Below are 27,591 nucleotides of genomic sequence, written 5' to 3' on the forward strand. Positions count from 1 at the left end.
AGAAAAGATCATCAGCAATATAGTGAAATACTGAAGTCCTGAGGTAGAGTTTACTCTGGGCAACTGGGAGGTAAAAAATCCCTGTGGTGGGTGGATGATGATGCTGCTGGACTGCGGTGGTCCGTACTCTCATCTGTTCCTCCCTTTCCCTGGTAGAAGTTTGGAGATGGATGGAACATTCTTGACTCAGATCTCATTTTCAATGCAGATAGGGAGACTTGAGCTCTTAAGGCTATCTATAGGGGACTGCAAGTCAGTTGGCTTAATACAGTGTAATCCTTAGCTTAAGTAGGCGGTGAAGGGAAGACAGTGCAGTGGAGTGTGCATAGCCAGGCCTTGGCAGGCGGGTGAGTTGCTTTGAGCTCAAGCCCTGGATGCAGGAGAAGTCAGGTCACAACTGAAGTGGGTGTTGCTTCTAACCTTTTCTCCTCTCATTCCTGGCATGATGGTGAGGAGTTAACTAATTTAAAGTGGTTAGTAACGTGCCCCCCAAAACTTAAAGCCTGTCCAACCCCTTCTGGCCACTCCACCCTTTGCCCCTTATGGCAAACGTGACCCCTCTTTGTACTGAGAGCTGTGGTAAAACTCTCAGTGGAGTCAGATAAGAGTGATGCAAGTGGAAACAGGGAAACAGGCACTTCACTTCTAAGAGTCATCTGGAGATGGACTAGATATGATTCCCACCACCACATATATATTTGTATACAGGTGTGGTTTTTTGCCAATGTTGATTTTTAGTGTCTGAAACCCATCTTAGGTTTTGTTACTGGTTTGGTATGTAGGAATAGCAAAGAGAATGTTTAAGCTCTACCAACTCACGGCTTTTTTTTATTCACAAGACAGAAACGTTAGTTTGAAAAATATAGAAGCAAAATGCAAGCAGTGTTCAGAAAAGTTTATTTCATCCCTTGACTAAACTCAACATTGCCTTTTGTCAGGTATGCCTCCAATTAACTTAAATCCCCCCCACCTGGAGAAAGAAAAGGTGATGAGTGATCAGCGATCATACTGTTGAGAGTGGTTTTCAATATTTCATTCTAGGATCTGAGCTACTTTACCTCTAGTTCTTCATCTTAACCTGAAGGACTGCACTTTTCTGTGGGCATTCCTGAAGGGCTATGCATGCTTCTGAGTTCTGAAAAGCACATTTGATCTCCCCTTTCTCCGCACAAAGAAATTAACTGGTCTCTTGATTGAGGTGTGATGTAGAGGCTCATGTTGTCTTGAAGCGGTTCCCATTTCTGGGATGAAGACTGAGCTTGATCGAGTGAGGTTGTTTTGGTTCCTCCCTGCAAGCCGAGGGAGATTTCCCGCTGTGTTTTGCTGAAATAAGCTCATCAGGGGAGAGCCTTGTTTTCCCTGAATGCTTTGCTTGGCACAGTGCCCTCTGTAAAGAAACAGGGTGAAAGGGGAAGCAGCTCATGTGCACCCCTTCGTCTCCGAGTCTAGTGTACCATCTCTCTGCCAGCCTTGCATTTACCTCCTCCAGTCTTCTTGAAGGAGCAGAATAGAAGACATTTCTGTTCTTCCCCATGGGGTGAGGGATTTGTGCTTTGCTGCAGGTCTCCGTGATAGTTCCTTTGGTCACCTCCGCAGATGAACTGGAAATGCTCTTTTTTTTGGCCATTCTGCATTCTTTCCAGTTCTGTACCATGAAGATGCTGGCACTGCAGGGATTTTCAACCCAGTTTTTCTGCCTTTTTGCTCCCTGCTGTGCTGTATCACTCACAGCCTGGCCCTGGTTCCTGATGTGGTGTCTGGTTTCAGAAAGAAGTCTTGAGCGGTTGCTGTAGTTGTGAAAGATGCTTAGGAGCAGTACTTTTATTTACTCAGAGATTTTGTGGGGACATCTTGATATGTTCTGCAGCACGCAGCGCAGCTGAAACTGCCTTACATCACATAGCTATGCAGGTTTGGGTGAACTGTTGTGTTGATTGTAAAAGAGGAGCCTGACCGACAGCTGGTTTTCTGACCACATGCCTACATTATTTTTCCAAGATATATATAGAAGTCTGACTTGCTGAGCAGAGCAAAATGACTTTGTGCAATTAATGTGACATGCTTAATAATGGTTGGAAGGGTGCAGGCATCTGCATTTATCAACCTGCCATGGCTAAAAAAAAAAAAAGTCTGACAAGGAATTCCAGCACAAACACAGCGCATGTTTTTATAAAACAAGGGACTGCACAATGTCCAATTGGTAATACTGCTTTTGAGACAAGCCATTCAGTTTTTCGAAGAGAAACTTGTATCATGCCAGAAACTCACTTTACCCTTGGGTTGTACTACAGAGTGACAAACTCAGTTTACAGCTTTTCTTCTTTGGCATTTTAATGTCGTAATTAGTTTCCTATTTAAACAGCTCATTCCTTGAATACAAAGTATCTTTTGGTTCTTAGGACTGCAGCAGTAGCTTGGTGAGAGCAGGTCCAACCAACTATCCATATTTTTCCCAGTCAATAAATGATTTTTAATAGGTCGTCATGATACAATTGAAAAAATTGAAGGCTCAAGTAATTAGCATACATTGTGCAGCTTTCCACAGCTGGTATTTTTATACAGTTGCATTGGTAATACTGTTGTTGTACTAATTTTAAAAAAGGGAAGTTTTAATTTGAAAAGGAGGGCACTCCCAAGGGGTGTCTGCTTGAAGATGAAACCTTATTTAGCTTGAGAAGAAAAAGCATCAGCCACAGCTCCAGCCTCTCAGCTCAGGTGCTGGAAGATGCTAGAAGAGAAGCCCGGCTCCCTTCCTTTCCTCAGCAGCAGTACTCATTTTACTGTAGCTCTTGCTGCTGCAGACACAGCTATTCCAGGTTGAACCTCCTGTAGCTATTGGGACCTACCCTACAATATGTCCTTATCCAAAAGGTGGAGTATACAAGTCACAACATTCTTTCATCAGTATATAAACACCAGATGCTTGGCTGACTGCCCTTTGCAGGAAGATACAGAAATAGAAGGGGATAGGGGAGAAGAACAGTTTAAGGTGCCTTAAACATGCCTTATCAGAGTGAAATGCCTGATTTTAGTATTAGGAGGAAATCTAATTCCTGCGTTTTGGGTCTTGTTCCCTGCCTTACTTCCAAGGAACATCAGAGGAGGGGGGAAGGACAAAGATGTGGGAGGCATTGACTATTGAAAAGCATAGCTGTGGAGAAAGGGATGAAAATGTTAGTTTATTACCAAAGTGGAGATGAGTTGTGTTTGAACCCAGAGGTTAAAAGTACTGTAGCTTGTTTGTCTCTTGAGGCAACCACTGTCCCCAGTGCTGAGCTCACTGCAGAAGTGTAGGATTGGGATATGCCGTACAGATAACTGCTGGAGGATGTAGTTTTATGCCTGGGTTCCTGCTACAGGGTGTGCAGGCTGTATCTGACCCATGTGCCTGCATTGCCGTTCTATGGAAACTACTGTATAATCCCCATCTCAGCCCCATGTGACATTGGCCTGTGGCCATGTCACACTTCTTGACCCCAGAGCTGAAGTATACTCTGGGCTAGTAATACCTGTGTTGCAGAAGATATCATCCAGGCCATTATGTACCCAGCAGATGCATTCAATAAGTGTTTTGTTCTGGGAAAGTATTGAACATGTATCCCATGCATGTCAATCCACCACTGCCCAAACATAGATCTACAGTAAAGGGTCTTCTTTCATTTGTGCTTTTGCTTTCACAGCTTTGCTGTCTTAATTTTATATGTTGTAATATTAGAAAACAATACTTTCTCTCTGTCATGCTGAAGAAATACAGGTATTTTAACTGAGAAAGCGAAATACACAACAGAGGAAAATCCAGTTGAAATATGTGGGAGTTTTGCCTGAATAAGTACTGAAAGGTTTGGCTCTTGTGATGGAAATAGACCTTGGAGTTTTACCAAGGTGCTTCATTGCTCCTTGTTCCCATTGCTTTCCTCTTTCAAATACGATGACTGGAGCTGTCTGGATGCAGAACTCATTTGAACTAAAATTAAGTATCTTTTAAAGCAAGATCTTCATTCTCTGGTCTCTCAGAAAGCTCAGGTATGAAACAGTGTATTGCTTTGTGTGCTGATTTTCTAAGGTGATGTTTAATCTGGGTGAATTTTATATCGAAAAGGCCAGACTTGTGAGCAAATTATTGTGTTGCTAAAGATCGGACAAGCTCCTTTGAACTAGTTTCTTTACTAACCTAGAGTGATCATGTATTGCAGGCACTTAAAAATAAAAACCAGGCACTTCACACTGTTTAGAGACATTGAAGAGGAAATATAGAGCTTTTCATGCACATGAGAATCAGATTCAAACAGGTACAATAAATGTTAATTGTGACTTCTTGTCAGGCTTTCCTTTGTAAGCCTACAAGTTCCCTGACAGCCTTGCAATTACAGAAAGTAATATTTAAAAAAACAAAAAAACAAAAAAAACCACCACAGAGCAGATGTGATTCTGTGCCTAGGGATTATTCTGTTAGCCTGAAAGATTGAACTGACATGACTTTTGCAAAAAGAAGCAGCAGGTAAGTGCCTATATGCTTTTTTACAAGTGATGCCTGATTTCAGAAGTATCTCATCTGGTATACTCAGCTATCTAGAGAGGATATTGAAAATTAATACAATCTCACTCTTCTAAATTGATCAAAATTGGTGTCATTACAGACATAAAGGCATTGTAAAGCTGAATGAATGCTCACAAACTTCAAGGGTAAGATCCTTATACGACATAGATTCTGTAACAGTGGACATCATGGTGTAGTCTGCTGGTTTTCAGTTTCTTATTCTTACTGTATGAACAAGACTGAATGCTTGCCTGTTGTTTAGGACTTCCTATCTGTAATGACCATAAAGGAGGTGAAAAGTCATAAAAATTGCATCTTCGAGACTCAATCACTAGTGCAAACTTCTGTGTTGGAATGGAAAGTTTTCTTTCAAGGCAAAACTACCCTCTCCAGCTTGGAGTGAGCAGCTGGAAATTGCTGAAGGGCCTGTCCCTCAGAGGGGAAATGTGGTAAGATGCATTGTGTAGGATGAGGTTTATCTTTCATTACAGTATCCACACTGGTGTTTCTAAGACTGCCATGTTATGCTCCAGAAGGAACATCCTCCAGTTTTCATCTTTTAATTTTGGTTAATTCCATGCTTACAGGCACCGTTATACTCTCCGCTTTTCAATTAAATAAATGAGCTCCTAAATATAAGAACTGCCCCCACCTGCTTTTTTTTTTTTTTTCTGTCTCCATAAAAACACTCCTACTGAACCTGAAAGCAAGATTTACACACAGTCTTTGCCTTGAGAGTGAATACTGTGGTTTGATTTCTCTGCCAAGACTCCAGGTTCTCAACAGCTTCATTATAAGCATGTAGGATCCTCAGCTAAGTGTTATATAGTATAGTAAGTGCTTGTAGTAATTTATGAACTGGATTTAAAGTTGCACAGTGATTTCTAATGCTATAATGCTTGTAATGCTGGAATTAATACTTTCATACAGTGTGTCATAAGTGCATCATATGCTTAATTACTAATTAAGGCATAACTAGCTAAAACACTAGCTATCATGCCTAAATCCCCACCCCCAAATAAAGTGATGCCAAATCTGTAAAATCATGAACTGAAAGTTCTTGAAAATAATATCAAAATTAGTGTCAAAACACTCAGGACTAGATATGAGCCCTGAAGTTGAACACCAAGTGAAGTTCTGATCCTCGGTCTTACTGTGGCAATATGCACATATTTGGGTAAGGATTGCATAAGGAACAACACCTTTATACTTCAGGTTGAACTTTCTTTAGAAGAAGAAAACACCTCTCATGCTGTCCCGTCACAGACACAGAGGGCATGTGACCTTTATCTTCCTTCCACAGACACACGTGTTTATGGTGAGGGACAGCTGGAGAGGCCACCTCACAGAGTGACACCCATTGATGATTCCTTTGTGCTCATATTTCAGATTCCACTCTCTTAAATTAGTAAAAATAAAAGTATACTTAGTACAAGAGAAGCTCATTTTCCATGCTGTTTATGCCACAGACTATATGCAAGTCTTGTGAATGATGGAATATTTGAATTGTAAAGTCTTTTACATTACATTTACATTAAACAACATCCTAGGCCAAGTCTTCCCTGACCTACCTGAGCAAATAATTATCTTATGTATGGAGATTATGATTTGTCTCATTTTCAAGGAACTGTTTCTAGCAGTGGCTGGGCTAGAAAGCATTTTGTTTTCCTTAGCTTGTCTGTTTGTATTTATCTGTGTGTGTGATGCATGAAAAGACAAGGCAAACAGGATAAAAGCTAACACTTGGAAAGGTTGCTTTGGAGTATTAAAACCTACCTGTACTGGGATATCATACACCTATGACAAAGACAATTTTTATTACCCTAATAAGGAATTGGTAGGAAAAAAACAGTGGGTTATTTTTAATTGAAAAAAAAAGTTTTGTGGTTTTAATGACTCCACACATTGTTAACATAAAATGGGGAAAAATGGAATACATTGCTAATTGTTTATATAGATGCATTGTAAATCTAAGTAAGCATTCATAAGGAATGACCTTACTGATGAAACCCTTATATAATATAGATTCTACATCAGTGGTTATCACTATGTAGTCTGCTGTTTTACAAATTTTTTTACTGTATGAGGAAGACTTGATGTTTGAAATGATGTATGATATTGTTAGTTTTGTGGCTGTGAAAATGTTTTCAGTCAAGGCAGCATAGATGAACTGGCTTCAGGGAAAGCATCACAAGGGATGTCTTTTCTTTGTGGGCGCTGGCAGAAGCTGATTATTGAAACAGAGTTGCTCCCTGGAAGTTTGTGCCAGGTTCTGATAGCTGGAAAGAGTGACGATTACTTTAGGGTTGTCTGTGAAAAGCTAAATTTTATCTGTAGGTAAAGCAATTGTAAAGGTAACATATGCACTGTTATCACAATATTAATTTTTTAGCCACTTGGGAAAGTAATGTGAGAGGCTTTGGACAGTCCCCATTGTTCACAGGGAAGGTCAAACGAGGCAGGTTTTGCAGCTTCAGTTGTTTGTACTTGCAAGAAGAGGGATTCTAATGTGCGGAAACCTTGCCATAGACTGAAATTCTCTTTCAGCTGCCTTGTGATTTGAGTTCTGAAACCTGATTTTTCATATATGAATTCATGAATACAAATCAAAGGATCTTGTATCTTTAGTAGAATTCCTTATGATGGTTGTATGTTGTGTTTTCTCCCTGCTCAATGGAAGTCATCTCAGGTGTCTACCTCAGCTGGAATTTCAGATTCCATTTATATTGTAGGAATATGGTTAAAATCAATATGATTAATTTTATTCCTTTTTTCTTTTATTTGATGCATCTATACACCACCTCCACATACACTTACACTTAACACAGATATAAACTGAGCAGCAAAGTTAACTAGCAAGCATAGACTAAAGGACTGAAATACCCTTTGAGCTCCCTGGACTTCTCAATAACACTGTGGAAGTGGTCTGGTTAAACAACTAATTATCCTCAAAGCATCCTCTGAAGTTGATTAAATTTGGTCTTTGCCAGGGAAAGGGACTTTGAATGGTATATCCTCCGAGACACGAGGCATCTATTTGGGCAACCACGAGGATGCCTCTAAGCTGTGGTACCGGCACCCTAACAACACATTAGAGAGAGAGCCAGCACACATCACTTCTCCCCCACTGCCTACCCTGGTTTCCATTGGAAGAAAATTTGTAAGAAATTCAAGGAAGAATCTGTGGTGGGCTCCATCAGGCCCCTCATCTGGACACTGATGGACTGAAGCTTTGGGACACAGTGCAGAAGGCATTGCATTTGCATGTGTTGCATCAGAGCCCTCTGGCTGATGAGTTACTAGGCTGAAAATACCTGGTACTGGATTTGGACTGGAGAACTGAATTTGGAAGCCAGTGGAGTTTATGCAACATGGGAGTTGTATGGCCCCAGGGAACAAACCTGGGTGTGCAGCTGCCTGAGATCTGAGTTGAGCATAGAGTAACAGCACTTGGGGAATTGCAGTGAGGTCCACACCTCCAAGAGAGGCTTCCAACTCATTAACCAATTGGACAGGCAGAACCAACCCTGGCTACTGCTGCTGGCCATCACATCCTGAAACAATGTGAGATTCAAGCAGGAGACTTTATATTTGGGGATCAAATTCTTGAGGGGATGTAAAATGGCCCCCTCACGTCTTCTGCAGTGGGCGGCAGATGAGTCATCCTTGCTGCAGAGTGTTACACACCGAGCAGGGATGGGATTTTCCAGTGCGTTCAGTACTGACCTAATAACTTCCTTACTGGTGTCATGCAGAACAGAAATGGGCCAGGGCTAACCATTTATTGCAGCTATTTAAGTAAGTGGTGCAAGTAACACTTCATATGTATAACTTGCAGGAAGTCCAAGGGCATTGTGGTGGACATCTGAGCCACGGGGAGGGCAGGTCACAGAGAAAGAACTTCCTTCTCAGATCTCCTGGCTTTTGTTCTCAAAGATTTAAAACAGGTTTTGCCTTCGTAAACCAAGTGGTTTTTCCCAATTCCATCGTTTAAGTCTATGGTGCCCAAACCGAATGGCCTTTAACGTTAGTCTTTAAATCTTTTAATGTAGTGATTAAACATGACAGGGATTAAGTCCCTGTCCAATTGCAGCTCACCTGGGTGTGTTGCTGGTTAGATGCAGAGCACAAAGCCAAATGCTCTTAAGCACCCAAGCATACTGCCGATTTAAAACACAGCAAGCCCCGTCACGTCTGGTGATTAGGAGGCATTTCTTTTTTATTGAAGATAGAGTGGAACAAAAAGCTGATAAAAATAAAGTTTTCCAGAGCAAAAAAATGGATTGTGGACAAATGTGTTAGAGCAGAAACGGAAGGATTTTATCCTAAATATTTTTTAAAATATATATGGTATAGTTTAGGTAAATTTATGAGGTATCTAGTCTAATGGAAAAAGAACTTACGTGTCCAGGAAAGAAACTAAATTACGCATACAGGGCAAATTAAATAGATTTTGACACAAAACCCATTAACTAATAAAAACATTTTTCTGGTTACCAAGTCACCTAAAAATCTCCCAGGAAATGTCAGAAAGAAGGTGCCTGTCTGAGCCATGGAGCTTTTAATTATATCAGTACACAGCACAGTTATTCTTGAGGATTTTTGCCTCAGTATGTTCTTTTTCCTCCTCATTGTTTTATGTGGGTCTTAAGGTTAACGTACAGTTCATGCATGATTTAAACCCTGTTCTGGAGATAATGTCCTTTTCTTCCTCCTTGGCCTTTCCCTACTATGCTAATTACTATAGCAACTGAGTGCTTCACGTGGCTTTATTTTCGTAACATCTCAAAGCGATGGTTAGGTAGCATTACTGCACTTTGCAGATTTACAATAGAAAGTTTGAGGTAAAAAATGAAGTAAGTTTTTTAATTTATTGAGGGAAGTACCATTTCAAGAAAAATAAATTGTCTATTGGTGGGTTTTGCTTTTAGCTTATGTCACTCTGGAAGTGTGATGCTTTCCCCCCCCTCCAGAAAAATTAAATTAAGATGTTTTGTGTGCTTGAATTACGAGGAACACATTTGGGTTTTTTGGACTGGCTCCAAATATATAATTTGAAATCTCTTATCTTTTTAAAAAGAAGTAAACTTGGTCAGTGGAACAGAATCCTTGGCAGGCTGTGTCTCCTAATGCGTGTTCTCTGTACAGAGGTTACGTGATGCTTCATGCTGTGGTAGATGGAATCAAGACTGGGAGCCTGGGTTTCTAAAAAGCAAAGGAATCACATACTGTTGATACCTGTGGACATGACAACAGCCAGGACAAAAGTGCGAGTTTCCCTGCAGGACTGATACCAGGTATGCAATGAGGAAGGCGGCAGAGAGCAGCTGCCAGCTGCCCTGTGCAGGGTGGCTGAGGCTTTTGGGAGAGTTGGGGTGCTTTGTCAGAAACTTTCATAGGCATTTCTGGAAAGAAAAGAAAAAAAAAGCCTCAACGCCTCTCAGCTCCTGAGGACAGAAGCTTTTGCTTTAATCTTTCTATTTTTTCTTTGTACACTGCTTTGCACCTCTCGCTCTCTCCTGATGACATGTGCTCACCTTTCTTTGCATTCCCAGTTGTCCCCAGGCTTCTGTGCTTCTTGTACCATGTTTATTTATACATTGCTCTTCCTACTGCCTTCCTGAATGCCAGTCCCTGCTTTGCTTTTTCATGCTCTCGCTACTCAGCCAGTCCTAGTTTTCCTTTTCTGCTCTCCCTGCTTGCAGTTTCCCTCATGGGCTTGCCAGCCTCCAGACCTGTGCCCTCCTCATTTTGCCCTCCTGAGCTATTTTGCCTTTTCCTGTCCCAGCTGCTGGTCCTCATCTGCTCCCTGCCTCCCCCAAACCCTGCGGACTATGCTGATCCCCAGGCACTCCACATCTGAATCAGATGTCTTCTTACACAGTGCTTGGATGGCATGTTGCTCTGCAGTTTTGGCCACTGCTGAAGCATCCCAGAGCCACAGAAGGATGGCTCTGGGTGAAAGCAAGCAAATCCAGCATGTGGCAGCACTGTCAGTCGCTTTGAGGAGAGCTTTCTGGAGGTGGAGAGGCTGTGGACATCAGTAGGGGTGCTCATGGACAAGCAAGATCTATAAAACAGGATCCTTCAGCAAACCTGGGGAGGATGTCGGGGGCAGAGTCGCAGTGGAGAGGGAATGTGGGTGGCAGGCAGGGGGTCAGTGTGGGAGACTGCCCTGTTCCTCCATGGTGGCCTTTTAGACAGCCCCGTTATTGCAGGCTCCTCCCCAGGGTTTGCTTTTCCTGTCCTTTCCAAGGGAGCAAGAGTTAACACAGAGGGTGGCAGCTGGACATGGCCAAAGCCCTTGGCATGCCTGCGTGACCTGGCCGCTGGCGCCTGCCTCCTTCACTCTCCCTGACCCATTGCCCTCCATGCACAGGGCTGCCTCCTCTCTCAGGCAGAAAGACGGTGTGAGGCAGGCGCTGTTTCAACTCTGCTCTCTTTTTTTGAGGCACAGCGGTGTGATCTGGCTATGATTTCTTGGGGAGGAGTAAAGGATGCTCTGGCCCTTCACAAAATCCCTTTGCATGAGCTGCTGCTGGAGGGAAGCTGCCCTCCGATGGGGAGAGATTCTTCTGCATGGAAGATTATTTGAAGCAATGTGCAAGCAGGGGTGGTCAGAGCGGTCCTCCAGTTCAGCTGTTGCCTAACCCTGATTTCAAGGTTGTCTGAGGAGGGCTGAAGAAACAGGGAACTGGTGCATAAACTGAGGACAAAGCACTCTGAAACCGAAAAGGCTGCACCCTAAGGAGGAAAGACACCATCTACATGGCAAAGAAACTGTAGTCTGCTTACTGCTGGACTTACCTGTACTTTATTTCTGAAAACTGTTCATCTGTATGAGTAGTACAGCTGAGTTAAGTTTAAGGAAAAAAAGACTTTTGCCCAAAGGTATTCTCTGTCCCAGCAAATGAACTGAAAATATAAAACATATGGGGCAATCTGATTTTTTGACAATAGTTAAAAAAAAAAGAAAAAGAAAAAGCTTTTACTGTGTATTTTAGAGTTTCAAGGACAGCAAAAATCACTGGCGTGATTTAGCTGTATCCGGAGAGCTGATGCAATCCATATCAGTAGGGAATTGCTTAACACATCTGGGCAGGGTTCCTGCTGGTGGCGTCTGCTGGACGTCTTTGTAGTGTAATAGGTGATATGTGGGTGTTTTGGGGCCCCTGCTCTAGATTCCTCTCTTTGAGCCTGTCATTCCTGATTGCCCTGTTTGCTGATGGTCACCAGCTGGGTCCTGACTTTGAGGCTGGGCTGTCCCACCAAATGAACATGCACATTTGAGCTCATGGTGCCTCAGACCCCCCAAAAGTATGGATAGAAATGGTAGAGGCCTTTCTGATTGCTTCAGTTGGTGTATTTTGCTATTATTTGTATTTTCTTTTTGGTCTGAGAGGCTCCCCAAAGAGGATTTAAGTCCCCTTGCACTGAGTTTCCCAGGCAAAGTGATCATGAGCATTGACAGTAAAAGTGCCTGTGTCATACCCTCCGCAGAGAGAAGCAGGAGGTGAAGACAGCAGGTACCTTGAACACTGCCACAATGATGGTCATTGCAGTAAGCAAAGATCCCAGGAAGCCTATAAGCTTATAAAAACCCTTTTCAGCTAACATAAAGCATTGCAGCTTCCCTCTCACAGCTGACCTGAGATTTACTGAGTTTACACTCAGTTTAGGATCCTCCCAAAGCGCTTACATCCTCCACACGAATAATCCCTGGCTCCTGCTAAATGTCTGTACAGTCCAAAAATAATTTATATCTTTATGCTTTCAAATATTACTGTTGCTGCAGGGAAATCCCCGCTGTTTCCTCCTCGGCTTTCTCTTTGCTGCTCTCCCCCTTGCTGGTGAGGATTGGGCTTGACCGCAGCCGACTTTGCTGTCTCACTCCCTGCAGCTGGGTGCCAAGCATTACGGAGTGATGCAGCCGCTTTTCCCCCATTCCCTCCATCTCCCCTGGCTGCTGCTGCTCCCTCAAAGCTCCAGGGCTGCAGTTTCTGCCCGGGGCAGGGAGATGATAAGGCTCTGAGCATTTGCTGGGGGCTGGCTTGGTGCAGTGGGTCTGAAGGGTGCAGCGAGGTGAGGGAGCAGACAAGAGGCCGAGGGACCACCCGAAAGCTCCCAGGTGGACGATGCCAGGCTCATCTTGTTTCCCTCCGAGTTTTGAGCTGGCAGTACGTCCTGCCAGGTCTGGCTGCACAGCTGGGCTGGCTGCGGTCATGCTGGGAAGCTCGAGCCTTTCTCTTGACTTGCATTTTTACTTATTTTACCATTTTAAACAGTCTTGTAGGAACAAAGCTATAAGATTTTCTTTCATTTTTAAAGGGTGTGGACTTCCTTTTTCAGAGGTGAATTCTTTGTTGTCAAAATATGTATATAACCTTGGGATCCCAAAAGCCTGTTTTAGAATCTGTGAATGGGCTGCACATGATTCTCTTAGAAACTGTCACTTTAAAGCACTTCTCTTTTTCTTCCATTGGATCTTAATGGACCTTACCGAGACTGAGGGGGGAACCAATTCAGTTTTTGCGAATATTCTGCATTGGTAAAACAATACAAACCCACCTCTTTGTTTTTTGTGGGAGGAAGGAAATAGTTCTGAAAAAAATGTAAGGATGTGCACACATGCTAATTTTGATTCAGAAGTAGAAGTGATGGCAACTAACACTGACAAAATGGAAGTGTATTTTTTGCTCCCATCGGGCTTTTTCATGAGCCTAAAGCACTGTCACAGAACTCTACTGGTTGTTGGTTTAAAAAAATGCAATAAAGTTATGATGCCATTGAAATTTCTGTGAATTTAATAGATATGAGCTGTTAAGGCTGTGAATAAACCCTAAAAGACCTAGCTTTTCTCTTGCCTGTTTGAAATATGGTGGTTTATCATGACTGTTGTCATTCTTGCTGCCAGTCTGAGATGCTGATACTAAATTTCAATATTTTGAAGAATCTCCTATAAAACAAAGTAAAAAGAATCTGCATTAACATGGACAACTCACATTCCACTCTAATTGGTACATTATAATTTTCCCTCTTCCTATTCTCCTTCTGGTTTTCGAAAGTACTTGTTAGTTTCTCCAAATCACATTGTAAATTTAAATTCTGGCTTAGCTGATCTATTTTTCTATTTTAGAAAAGTCAAGATGGCTTGGCAAAGCACATTCATTTCCTTCAGATGGGAAGGGTTTCACTGAAGTCTTGGTGCACAAGACACAGTCCCCTCAGAGCTGAGCTGCTTTGTTACTTACACAGATGCAAAGCTGTCCAGCTGGAGGAGTTGCTACTTGCAAAGGCATGGGTAGGAAAGAAAGGTTCCCGCTGTCGCTCCCCCCACCCCCCCACCCCCTCCCCACCCTCCATGTTACCTGTATATCCAAGACCAAGTCCAAGTCTTTGGGTGGGGTGCCTGCAAGGCAAGCCATGACGGAAGGGATCTTGCTGCTGCTTTTTCTTTCAGGTTTCGCACACATGCTCGCACTCTGCCACAGTTGTCTCTGCCACAATCGCTTTGGTCTTCCCTGGATTAAGTTTTTAACTTAAGCTGCCTGTCTCAGCTGAACTTCAAAGAACCCAGGAAAGCACATCATCTGGTTACAGGGAGCAGAGGTGCAGAACCAAGTGACATGAGAGCACCTGTGCAAATCCAGCTGATGCCATTGCAGAGGCTGAAGGTATCAGACTCACCTTGTTTCATTTTTTTGTTTGTTTTATATTTACACTGTGTCCTGCTGGCATCAGCAGAGAAGCTTGAGCTGGAGATGATCACATAGACAAGCCTGTCCTTTCTGTTCATTGGCTTTCATCATCTGTTAAAAAAGTTTTCTACACTCTGAGCTGCTTAGAGACTTTTGACTTTACAGGTTTTTTTCACTGAAATCCTTCTACGTATCTCTGATCGGTCTGAGAAGTCTTATGCAGACACAGAACTGGGTTGTGAAAGGTCTGTGAATAATCATTTCAGGTTAATATTCCCTGCCTGGTGCTGGACAGCAAAGTATCTCTGTACGTATTTAAATGCTGACCATTCTAAGCACTGGTTCAAAGCTTACAATGCTTATTGCAAAACCTCACCAACGGGTTGATAATTATCTGTGTACTGGAACAGCCTCTCTATACAAAAACCTGAAAATCAAAGAGCAGATCATGTTGAAGGTGTTCTCAGCTGTATTTGTTTCTGTCAGTACATGCTGAGAGTCTGAAGAGGAGAGGTGTGTGAAATTCTTCCCAGGCCACGCTTGGCTGTTTTTGCCTGCTGCTCTGCCCGGCTGTCCCCTTTGGCTGTGCTCAGAGGATGAATGCTTGCGCTGAAATGGGGAAAATCTCAGAGCGTGCATGGCCCTCAGAACAGTAGCTTGCCCTTTATAGAAGAAAGAACTTCTAGCAAGTAATGGTTTACATATCTCTAAGCGAAAGGAAAGTGACTTGCAAATTAATGATTTTATATGCCATGGAATTTTTGTACTAAGCAAAAAGAAACACACGTAGTGTATGGATAGACACATCAAGTGAATCTTTTCACCTGGGCTTTTGGAAAATGCTACCCAATAAAAGAATTTGTTGTGTAAAAACCTATATCATGCTTAACTCTGCAAGCAGAGTGACTGCGTAATTAACCATGCTAGCTGGGGAGGATGCCGTATTTGAAGATCAGGTGAGAGAAGTGGAGTTAAAATAGTACAAAAAGAAGAACTGAGGGGCAGAACCAAAGCTAGAAATTCTGTCCACACACACAAATCTATTGCATTTTAAATTCAGGTCAGAGCAGACTTCAGAACCTTTGCTACTTTGGAAGAGACAGAACATCTCTAAAAACATGCTGAAACAAGGAAGAAGGTGGAACATTTCTGAAATACTGCAAACTTGTGTGCATTGTATACCACCTCCTTTGGGTCACAAAGTTTTGTTCCTAGGTTTGGAGTTTGGCCGACCTCAAGTCCCTCAGTAGGCAACGGAGAGAGAGGGACCTGTGCTTGGCATCTCCAAAAGTGGTAAAGCACCCCTGCTTGTTCATAAAGTCCTTGAGAGCAACACAGTGGGACTTATTGAAAATTTTAACACAGAGTATGCTAGAAGAAGTGTAATATGGTGCATATGCCAAAACTGGCCCTATTTTTCTATTTCATGGCTTCAAAAAAAGTCAAAAAAGATTCAGTTTTAGCCAAGCCACTAAGAAAAAATGAAATTAATGTAGCTGTTTTTACAGTTTGTTTCAACTGTAGCAACAATACAGGAAAGTTGTCAATTAAACCAATAAATAGAGTGAGTATGAGTTACCACGTGTGATCATACAGAGGTTAAGTGAGACCGGTTAGGGTGGTACAGGGAATTCTTGTTCCTCTCTGGGAGCAAAGACACCATCTCCAGTTTTCACGTGGACAGCTGCTGTTTTCTGCTGCCCTCGGTTCTTCCCGGGTTACTCACAGCTCTCCTGCTTTGCACAGGTGGTGAGATTTCCTCTTAGTAGCTTATGGCAGTTAATAATCTTTCCTGAAAAGCACTGTGCTCAGAGCTTCTCTCTGCTTTCCCCTGCTAGTTTCCAAGTAGGAACATCACACTCTGGAAGTTTGGCTGTTTAGGAACTGAGCCGAACTGTGGGGCTGGTTTTCGTTTTTGTGCTCTTTTTGTCTCCCTGTGGCCACATTTAGCTTCTCCCAGCTTTTTCCTGTTTGCTGGTGCAGTAGAACTGAACCTGCTGTTCCATAAACAGCCATTCCTGCATCTACTCCGGCATCTTCTCTGGGTCAGTGGAAAGTCCTGGGTCCAACAGTGAAAGGTCTGAGAAGCGCTGGAGCAAGGTAGTTAAAAAGAAGAGGGGGAGGGGAAAAAAGGGGACAAAGTTTGCTCTTTCCCATCCTTAAGGACTGCTTTATGTCCTGCAGCCTATGCTGGAAGGTAAGATCCATTAAAATTGAATCACAACTTCATTTTTAGTGCTTAACGTACTATCTTTTTTTCCCATGCCCATTTCCATTCCTTTTGATTTGTGAAACTCCTGGCCTTGGTTGCCTCCAGTGGGAAGGAACTGCACCAGGCAGTCCCGTGCTGTGGGAAAGGACTGCTTTTCACCCATTGCCTTATAATTTTCAGCAGATGCCCTCCTGCTCATGTACGACGGGAAATGATGAACAGGACTCACTTTCTTTGGTGCCATTCATTATTTTGAACACTTTTGTCTTTTCCCTTATCTAAAGTGAACAGGTTTGATTTTACTACTTATCTAAAAGCTTTTCGTCCCTCTAATTATTTTCATTGTAATTTCTGAACTCATTTAATTTCTGCTTTGCCTTCTCAAGGTGTCCAGAACTGATCACGATGCGCTAAGTTGGGGCTATAAAAGGTATTTTCAGTATTGCTTCTCTGTTCCATTCTTTTTCCTTCCTAACTATTCCTTTTTTTAGCACTGCAAGACATCTCCAACAAAATGCCTACAGTGACACCCAAGTGTTTTTCTGACTCTCGACAGTTAAATTTAGAAGCCAGAAGATGTAGTTCGTATTTTTGCTCTCAGAAAGCACCATCTTCTGTTTGAAAACGCTGCATTCATCTGAGATGTCATCTTGCTTTGCTGGTATCTCATCCAAGATCCTCTCTTGGTTTACTTTAAAAATTTTTGCCTTCCACCATTCTCACTCCCCTGTTTCTTTATTCACTTTCAAACTTGCTCAGCAAAAAAAATTTCTGTCACTTGACTCTCCAAGACTGTTTTGTGTCTGCATTTTATTCCTCTTCATTTCCGAAGCCTGAGTTTGTCTCTGTTTGTGTACTTTTTAGTATTATCCATTTTTAAAATACTTTAAATCCAGGTCAGATCGAGGCATTATCATGATTTATTAGTGGGTCTGGAAATCTTTGGCCTGACTAGTCTGTACTTATGGCAAAACCACTTCATCAACTAGGATAAGTCACTGCGGTTTATTTGGAAGCACAGGCACCGATCAGCTCATCAGTCATACAGGCTGCAGAAGGCCATGGTGCAGCAAATAATAATAATAATAGATTGATAATTTGTGGGCTTTTATTTTTCATTAGACATACTGACCTACAAACAAGGAGAACACCTTAGCTGTGTATTTTGTGATTACATCAGCCACCACAGGGGCAAATGGACTGATCAGAAAAGAAGATTCCAAACTTTTTTTAAAATGAAAATGCTTACCCAGCAATTGCTTTAAGCAATTCTCATGACCAAAAAATAGTAACAGATTAAAAAAATGTAATTGCTGTTTTTAAAACATTTGGAAAAAAACCCCCAGCCCCAGTTTCTTTTCTCTGAATTGCCAGTTTCTGACTTGGGGACTCTGTTTCCAGGGCAACAGTTGATAACATAACAAACACTGAAGGAAGTACACGAGAGAATTCCCTCTTCTATTTTGGATGAGAGTTATGTCCCTCCGTTATGGCTGAGGAAATGAGGAGTATTTTGCACTGAAAAGCATTTATCGTGCGTCCTTGCAAGTACGAAGAGCCTGGGTAGCGTGTTTGTTACCTGATGTTTGCCAAGAGATGGAGCTGCAGAGTCAGACACCTATAGCGAGTGTGACCCTCGTACATCAGGATGATTGAATAAAAAAACCCTTGGCAGCAAAAGCCTGTAGCCTCTCATACTGATGCATGCTACTCTTCCCCCAGTGACGACAGGCTTGTGTTGGGCACTTAGCCAACTCTGTCCAATCTATTTCAATTTATTTCATTAAGCCACGGTTCAGAAAAGCCAAGAAACAAGCTATATTAATCGTGGTAGACCCTGGCCTCTGCTCAGTTAATGTTATAGAAAATGCTCAGCAGTCCCACAGCTGAGCAGTAGCAGGATGGCCTCTTGGACTTGCCTTAAAATCTCCGTTCCCTACATACATCTCTGTAAAATGCCACTTGTGCTGCACAGCTTTTACTCGGTAATTTTCTGGGGCTACCTTCACAATGAAGGCATTGCTCAAAACCTTGTCTCAGTTTCTAGGCACCTGCAGTGTGAGTCAGAAGACAGCAAAGAGATTCCCAAACTGCCAGGGACCTGAGTTTGTCAGTCCGTGAAGGGTCCTGCCCCATACGGATTTACGGGTTTAGCTCTGGAAGCTGTAAACCTGTGTCAGTACAGAGCAAAGCCAAGTATTTTTGGAGCAGACCTCGGGTTCAGCTCTGGGTTAATGCAGTGATCCAGCATCTCTGAGCCAGCTCCCATCCACACCATGCTCCTGTCCTTCCTGTCCCAGCACCTCGCAGGGTGGAACAGGTCCAGGTTTGTCTGTACCTGCCGGCAACATCCTGGGATTGCCCGGAGCTACTTTGAGATTAGGTACAAGCCTGGGGAGCCCGCTGAGCTAATTGGGCTCCCACTGCCATCCAAGCCCCAGGGGAATCTCAGAACTGACGTTCCTGCAAAGCAAGTCACTCCACCCTCTGAGTCTTTCCACAACGTGTCTGTCTGCCACATCAGTTATTATGCAAAAAAACAAGCCAGGAAAGGGCAGAAATGGATTTGCCTAAGTACCGTCTTGCACCCGTGAGCAGTTGGGGCATTTCTCTGTTTTAAAATCTGTGTTCTGCTTCATTTGCTTTGTTCAAAATCCTCATGCTTACTGATTCTTTTGGTGAGAACCAGCGGATTATCATGGGATACATTCTCCCTCAGTTGCGCTCCCAGGTGAGGGAGGAAGGGAGAGAGGGAGGTGAGCAAAGGGAGGTCAGGCTGCCTCTGCCTTTGGCTGCGGTACGAACCTTGGGTCTGTGCAAACCAGTGTTGAACCTTGCTTCCAATAAAGATTTCATTCCTTGTGTTAAGATGTATGTCAATAAAAGAGAGACTCAAAACTAAATAGATTAGAAGAAAGGCCACTTGTCTATTTGCTAAACAGGATTGAGAAAAGTCCTTTTTCATCCCCGTTTTTTCATGGGAAAAGGCTGACCTGGGTTACATGCATAAATCCAGCAGAAACATCTTGGCTGGGAATACTGATCAGAGTGAGGGGTTCAAATACTTTTGGGATAAGGATCAGGCAGAGTGTGTCTAGTTGGTATTTCCTTTTGGGTGTCAGAGGCAACTCTTTGCTTGGTAATTTCTGAAATTGCTGTTCTTCTCCCTAACTGAGCTATGATTCACCTTGGTTGACAGATAACCTGAAAATTTAGCACAGCAACCCCAAGTGCTCTTTGAAGTTTTAGACTACACAGAGCTTGGTGAAATATTTTTTCATCAGACTTCCCAGTGAAAAGTCTGTTTGTCAGTCACTGTCGTTTGGTGGTTGGGTAGGGAAGGAAATAAAACAAATAGTACAGGAGTGAAACAGACTATTATCCTTTTAGATGGCAGATGGCTGATCAAAATATATGTTCCTTTCGGCCATGTGTAGATCCAAAAGAGCATAACAGACATCATCCCTTGCTGTGGTGTCAAAAGAAAGAAGAATTTCAGTTAAGAGAAAAAAAAAAATCTATCTGCTGGAAACCTGACTTCAGGTAATAACTTCTTGAAATACCTGTGGTGGTTTTAGTGAAGTAAATAAATTATGATTTTTTAAAATCAAAATAACCCCCTTGGACTTAAGGTCTTCTGACACATGGACCTGCAGGTCCATACACTCCACTGGAGAAGTGACTCCCAGTTTTCATAGCCATGTCCCCAAGTCCAGCAAGTCACTGTGGAGCCTGCACTGGACCAGTGGGTCTGCTAGCTTGAGCACGGGGCTGTAGTTCAGGTATAATACGCTTGGTCCTCACCTCTGAGTCCCACATCACTTGTTAGAAACTGTAGCTCTAGGTAAGCCCTGGTAGCTCACTGAGCCTCTGTGCCTCAGCCTCCCTGTGCTGGTAAATAGAAGGATCAGTGATCAATGAACATATCGTGTTTTGTCATAGCTTAAAGATGTTCTGCTTCATACAGGTAAGCGATGCTTTCTTACTATCCCTGCTTTAGAGATGTGGTTACTGATAGGGGAGTGGGTAAGTGACTCAGCATGGAGCTCACCAAAGACTTAGAGACTTCAGCTAGGACTGGGAAGATGCCAGTATATTTATGTACATACATCAGCTGATGAAAATACAGCTTGTTTGGCATTTTTGCTCTGTGTAAGACCTAGGGAAATTTGGTCCTATCTCCTGTACATGTTTATCTGAGTTTTCAGGCAGCGGGTTTGTGCACTGGAGAGCAGACAAACCACATATGTGTGAGCCGAGCTGTATTTTAATTAAGCAATCACGCGTAATATTTTTGCATTGCACAGGTAGTCGGTATTCTAAATTATGTAATTATGTGCACATACTTTGTTTATTAAAGATAAAGTGTCTCTATTAACGTACTGTAATTAAGTAACCACCTTTTGTTGGAGCAACTCTATTTTCTACATTACAAAACTGCTTTCCTCCAGTAAAAAACTTGTCCCAGTGCTCAGTTGCCCCTGAGGCCATGTTCAAAATTGCAAATGCTCTGCTCCACCTTACCCAGGAGCTGGATGGGTCTGGTGGTCAAAACATGCCAACTTCCAACAGAAGCAGTAAGCTTTGGTGGTTACTTCTGGAGTTAATTCTTGAGACCAGACAAAACCTTTAATCACTGTTTAAATAACAGCTTTTCTCACACTCTGGCTGAAGTGCTATGTTAAACTGATGTTGAATACTTAAAGAGTGTATCAGGTCAAGCAGACATCTCATGGATATTCCAGTTTTGCTCCTCTGGTAAGCCATGGGGTAATGTGACTCAGACTTTAGGCATTTTTAAAGTCATGGGATGCCAGGACTATTTGAACCCCTGCTTCTTCCTGTCCTTACCTGTTTGTGGAACAATGATTCAGTGTCAGTTATAATGCGATAACAATGGGGTGAGTATCCACCACGTATTACCTGAAAAACAATTTCTATGTGTATTGTTAACTGATGTCATACATAAGATTGTTGAGTGGGAAAAGAAAACCAGCACATTTGGGTTTTTAACATAGAAGTACTAATGGAGCAGCTTAGAGAGACTGGACAACAGATGACAATGGTCCATGTGCTTTCCTTCAGCTTGCCAGACATTTTCCAGAGAAGCATGCTTCTGATAAAAAAACGGTTATTTGAACACAGACTATTTCATAGACACATCCCAGCATCGATGATCATTCAGTATCCACAAGCAGGGGTCTCCTAGCCATAACAAGGCTTGGAAGCAGGCCCCCTGCAAGGCTCTCCAGCTGTGGCCAAGGGGGAAAAACCCCCAATACTAGCTGGATTGATGGATACCCAGCAATGAGTAGTAGAGGTGAAATAACCAATGCCAGGAGAATGTTGTTTACAGGACACAAGAGCTGCTGATGGCCCAGCTTATGCCAGTTTTGCCATGGAGAAGGGTTATGGGAAATACCTAAATACCTGGGACTGATAGTAGTAGGGCACATGGCCAAAGATCCCTCCTACCTCACAGCTGTCAGATTATTTATATTAAATTTTTTTTGTTGTTTTTCTTTAAAAAAGCTTCTTTACTTCTTTTTCATTCCAAAGTATGTGATTACAGTGGAGATTGTAGTCTACATTACAAAAAGTCACTTATCGTCAGCTCATATCTAAAGACATCAGAAAATCCTGCTGAGTAAAAGAGTGACTAAGACCTGTGTAGACATGGAGACCTAATTCCTGCCTTGGCTTTTTGGGCATTCCTTCAGGACTGTGTGAATAACGTTTTCTAGGGTAATGTGTGTAAGAGCAGTTTGCTCTTTGAGAGGCTTGGGATGAACAAACAGCTTGTGAAAAATTCGGGTTCACTCTTTCCATGTGTTGGGGTAAGCAGCTTGAAAGACCTTCAGGGATTGCCTTTCTTCTCAAATCTTTTTCTCCGATGTTTGTCAACCTCGCTGCTGTTAGGTTTAAGACTTATCACAGTATATATAAGCTCCAGTTCAGGGGTTTTTTGATTCACCGGTGTGGGTGGATGGGGTAACACATGTCCCACTGCTGCTAATGCCAGGTACTGGAAAGAAGATGTAAACTCCTTCAGCTTCTGGAGCTGGCATTCATGGCACCTTTCACAAGCAGCACATGCAGCCTTTCTTCTGTGCTGGTGGTTCAAGCTGTTCCCCCCGAGCCTCCTGCACTGTGTTGATATGGCAACAGGCTGCCAGGTTGTACATCAAGAACAGTGCTGCAGCACTTCATTCTAACAATTTACGGTTGTTGATTCAAGATATCTGGAGAACTTTCTTCACTGCTTCCCTTACCTCTCTGGACCTTCAAGGTCTATTTTTCTTCCTACAAAGCTGTCAGGTTATTTCCTTTCCTATTGCATTCCCCTCTGGAGCACTCCATCCATACACGTACACCTGTATGGAGAAGTATAGGTATGGAGAAGTATAGGTAGCAACGCCTGGGTATTTTAGATGTGTGTTTTAACAATGCCAAGTGCTTGTAACTTCTGGACCATTAAGCTGCTGGAAAGCCTAGCTCCAGTGGAAATCTGCCTAGTTTCCCATCAACTCACAAGCTCAAGCTTCTGGTCAGGGGTCCTGAGGCAGCCCTGCCTTTCTGATAGCTTTTGAGTTTTAAGTTCTTATAAAGTGAGACAACAGGTCTGAGGCTCCCTGGCACAGATTGGGCAAGGGGACACTGCAGGAGGTGCCCATTAGCTGGGCTTCTGAGCTCCATCTGTGCTCATAAGAGTCAGGACACAGGTCTGAGCACTGTCCTGTGGTTTCCTACACCACTTGGCTGGGCTAGCCCAGCTGCTGGTGGGTTTGGCCAGTACCAACTACCAGCTGCAGACACCGGGTGCTGTGAGGAGAGTGGCATATGACAAGGACCCTTCCTGCCAAACAGTCTCGGTACAACCACGCTGTTTTGGGGAGGAGAAGAGTCTGCTGCGCAGGGGAGCTGGGCTCTGCTGTTTGTCCTCAGTGTCAGAGCACAGCCCTTGGCCTGTCCTATTTTACTGGTGCAGACAAAGTGGTAGGTGACTGCTAAGTGATTAAATGTGCCCTGGCTGCTCCAGGGCAGGGTGCTCTCACAGCAGGTCAGACTGTGCAAAGCAGTCCTGTTCAGATGGCTCAAAGCTGGCTGCCTCTAGGGCAAGCTGGAGGCAGCCCCGTGGCACCGCTGGGCATCATGTGCTGCCCTTTGGCTCTGTGACTGCTGCTGTTGCTGCTATTACTGTTATGGCTGTTGTGGTGATGATGATGGTGATGTGTGACTTTTTGACCTTCCAACCTCCAAAGCGATCTGAAGGCTCTGCTCTAACCTACCACAGCAATGCTTTAATGTCAGGAAACCGAGGATGCAAGCTTCATGCCCTGGGCTGTGGCATCAAAGCCTGCAGGAGCACATGAAGGTCAAGAACAGGCGGGGGTCATGCTGGAAGGTGGCAGTGGGTGGACTGATGCAAAGCTGGTGCCCCCACTTCCAAACTGCCCAGCAGGAGCTGCTCCCGGAGCCTGCTGTCACCCACAGCTGAGACCAAACAAACATCCAGTCTGGAAGATGATCAGAGGCCAGGGCTAAACCGGAGAACTGAGTTGTTTGAGAGCAGAGGTACCCTCAGGGTTTAAACTAGCAGTCATGAGACCCCAGCTCTGCAACCTCTTACGTCCTCGGGGCCTTCAGGGATTCGGCACTGGGCTGTCTGTCCCCAGGATTTCTTCCAGGTGGGCTGGACGCTTCCTTGAAGACTGGCAGCTGCCCTGCCCAGCCTTTCAAGCGGCTCCTCAGGATTCACAGTGCTGTGAATATCAGTAAACAGAGACAGCAGCAAGCAGGCATTTTGTCAGTTTCCTCCCTGAGACTGATGGGCACACCTGAGTACTGTCTTTTCTTGTGGGATGTCCAAAATGGCACAGCTGCACTCCAGCAGTGTTTGTGAGAGCTCTTGGTGGGCCTTTCCCACTTGGATGCAACCCTTTTAGCATTCCAGTCAGCTCAATTCCGTGTGCAAGAAATATGTGAAATTATTTCTTGTACTTTAAGAGATGAGGAAACAAAGTTTGGGAATCTAACAGAGCGAACCAAAACTTCAGGGATATGGTTTTTCAGGATGACTAGTTTTACAGTCCTGGTGGAATTTCTCCTTTTAATTAAAAACAACCAATTTTCAGAGCGTGTTATGTGTGTCTGGAATAAGAACTGTTCTAGGAGCTTGAAAACCTGTATCTGAAATAGTTATCCTTAAGCTTAAGTAAGCGATCCACTGCTACAAGAAGTCAAGAGAGGGGGTAAAACCTTTCCGCTATGAATCGTAAGTGCAATATCCTTGTTCATCTTCTTTTAATTGGTGGCAAAGACAGTTTTTGTGTTGCACACATCACCACTTCCTAGTTGGTGCCACGCTGAATGGCTAGACCTTAAAGTGGAAAAAGGAATTCAGGTCTGAAAAAGCTGTACGGCTTCCTGAGGTATTGTTGTCACTCTGACATCATTATCATTTAGAATAACAAAGCATGAGTAGAACAGTTGCTGTTTCCTTCCCATTGGGATCCCATATATATTCTCTATTTATACCTGTGCTAACACATTATCTTAGCATGGAAGGAGATAGCAATTTGTACAGTTATTAGTCATGCTCCTCAGCCTCATGTTTTTACTGGAGCTAAACCCACGAACCATTTCATGGTTAGCTTCAACCCCACATTTGAAGATCTGAAGCTCATGGGAGCATGAATCCAGAACCAATCATGAATGATAACATTGCTGAATTTCCTAGTGCTAGTTGTTGCTTTAGTGGTACACTTTTTCTTCAGGGTTGTCTAAAAAAGGATAAAAATGTATTTCTAAAAACATGCTGAATATGTTAACTAAGAAGTTTTAGTATTTAGACCAGGCAAGGATAGCTGAACCTTGTGTCATTAGTTGGTTGACATGGAGTCTGGTGTTAAAAAAACATCTTCAAGGAAACACCAGACTCTAAGTATTGCAATGCTAAGATATTATTAAAAGACATTAAATGGTTTTTTTTAGATTTTTGAAGAGACAATATCTTCTTTTCTAATTCATAAAAGCAATATTTCCTGAAAGACACAGTAAAAGCATCCATTCAGTCCTTTAAAAGAGACATACTAGTTGCACTAGTTGCAAAACCAGTAAGAAGTCATGGAGCTTGCAGTCAGTTATATATCCAAATAGGAATAAACATATCAAGCTAACTCCTTTTACTGGACTCCAAGGTAAAAAAGGGGAAATAGAGATGACATATTTTGGTTATAAGCTACTCAAAGCCGATCTTTATTCCTATCATAGGAAGTAAGATCTATAGGACTCTCTTTTTAGTCTATGATCAATAGATGGCATTACACAAGTGTGCCATCTCACACTCCCTTTGAACTTAATGAGATTTCCTGAGGAAAATTTACCCTAATTTGTACCAAGTTGTTCCACTTTTTAAAAACATTTTGTTCTGCATTTATTTTATGGCATTGCACTGAGCAAATATAATTCAATTGCTTCTCAGTGTTTTGCTGATGTGACATCATTATTGAAATACAAACCATCTTTCTGTTGTCAGTAAATGGTTAAACAGTTTTAAAAAAGACTTATCCTGGAAATAGCTATAGTCAAAGACTACAGGAATTGCTTTACTTAAGATTAAGTAGTTACCTTACCCACCAGAAGAATGATATAATTAAATATAATTAATAGACTGAATTTTTCATCTCTATGACATTGGCAGTGAATTCAAAATGTAATCTTTCTGCATTTTGATTTTTTTCTATTTCCTTGTAGAAGTGATCACGCTGTACTAATAAGAGGCAAACTCTTCCTGTGTATATTTCCAGTTATTGTGGGTTTATATTTCATTACTTGAGTGTGAAAGCACTTCTAAAAGATCTTATTTTCTAAGAATATCTGCCAGTTGTTTCTCATTCCTGTCCCAACTGTGTTAAGGACATGTATCAATCATATCTAAGTTTGATTTTGGAGATACCTCCAGAACTGGAAAGGCATGAGAACATCCAGAGATATCATATACGGCTGCACTTGGACACCTGAATGGGAGTGGAAGAAGAGAAAGGATAACACCCCCGTGTTGTTTCATTACATACAGATAGCCACAACTAACACTTATACATATGCTTTTGCCTTTAGCTTGGTAGTCTTTTTTTCCCCATGCAGCTCTGTGTCACTCTGCATCACATATTATGAAAGGTGCTGAAAAGCATATAGGCTGTTACAACAGGAATATTTCCCCACCTAGGTGCCATCTGCTCATGAGTGCTGGAAGTTGAACCCACCAGTTGAACTGCTTGGAGGCAGCAGAAGCAAGATATGGAAACACGATCAGAGGGCACTGCTTGATGCTTCTGCTTCTTTCTGATCCTTTGGCGTAACCATTCAGGCCTAAGGAAAACCAGACCCTGCCTGCTCTTGGTTGTTTAAAAATAAAATAAAATAAAATAATAAAGATATATATATGCTCATCTTAGAAGTTTCTAGAATCAAAGAAAATGCTTGAGTATCTGTTATTTCATTTTAAGAAAGAGTCTACCCTGCCTGTTTACTGGGGAGAGTTTGAAGACATAAAATGGGTTTTGATAGTGGCAGAGAGATCAATGAGGCTTTCCTGTACCTGTCAAATTTGAACAGAATGACCCTCAATGGGGTTTTCTCTTCCCTTCCCTTGCCTTTCCTCTCCTTTCCTTGCCTTGCCTTGCCCTGCCTTCCCTTCCCTTCAAGAAGGTTATTAGGTCTTAGTTGCTGATATCAATGCAGCTCCTTGTGCCTGCTGTTTCTTCTGAAGTTAGGTCAAGAAGAAAATGGAAAGTGTTTGCCACTCCTTTAGTATGATCTGTGCGCATTTGCCCCGTAGTTTAAGGGAAAAAAAGCAGCTTGGATGTCACCAACAAAAGAACTTCACTTTGAAGAAGAGAAGAAAGCTGGCCCAGCTGGGCCATTCCCTTGTGAAAGGAGGTTGCAGAAGAGAGGAGAGGGAGAAAATGAACTTTTTATTGTAAAAGCCAGGCTTGACTCCCGGACTCTGTGCCTTGCCATTAGTTGCCTCATTTCCCTTTATCCAGTCTTCCCAGACAAGGTTAACATTTCTAACAGCAGTTGTTGCAGTGGGAGTAAGTCACTGTAAGACTGCAGCTCATTATCAAACCTCTCCTTGTGAG

The 27,591-nt window shown here is 42.8% G+C and overlaps 1 long non-coding RNA gene across 1 annotated transcript; it reads left to right on the top strand.

Moving 5' to 3' along the window:
• Window positions 1-3,648: 3,648 nt before the first annotated feature.
• On the top strand, window positions 3,649-26,779 carry LOC121083920. The gene is made up of 5 exons (XR_005826527.1): window positions 3,649-4,289; window positions 9,686-9,834; window positions 13,674-13,838; window positions 13,998-14,211; window positions 26,676-26,779. It is a non-coding gene; the product is annotated as an uncharacterized LOC121083920 (long non-coding RNA).
• The last annotated feature ends 812 nt before the right edge of the window (window positions 26,780-27,591 follow it).

This window comes from Falco naumanni, chromosome 2, assembly GCF_017639655.2.
Source record: "Falco naumanni isolate bFalNau1 chromosome 2, bFalNau1.pat, whole genome shotgun sequence".
Lineage (NCBI taxonomy): Eukaryota > Metazoa > Chordata > Aves > Falconiformes > Falconidae > Falco > Falco naumanni.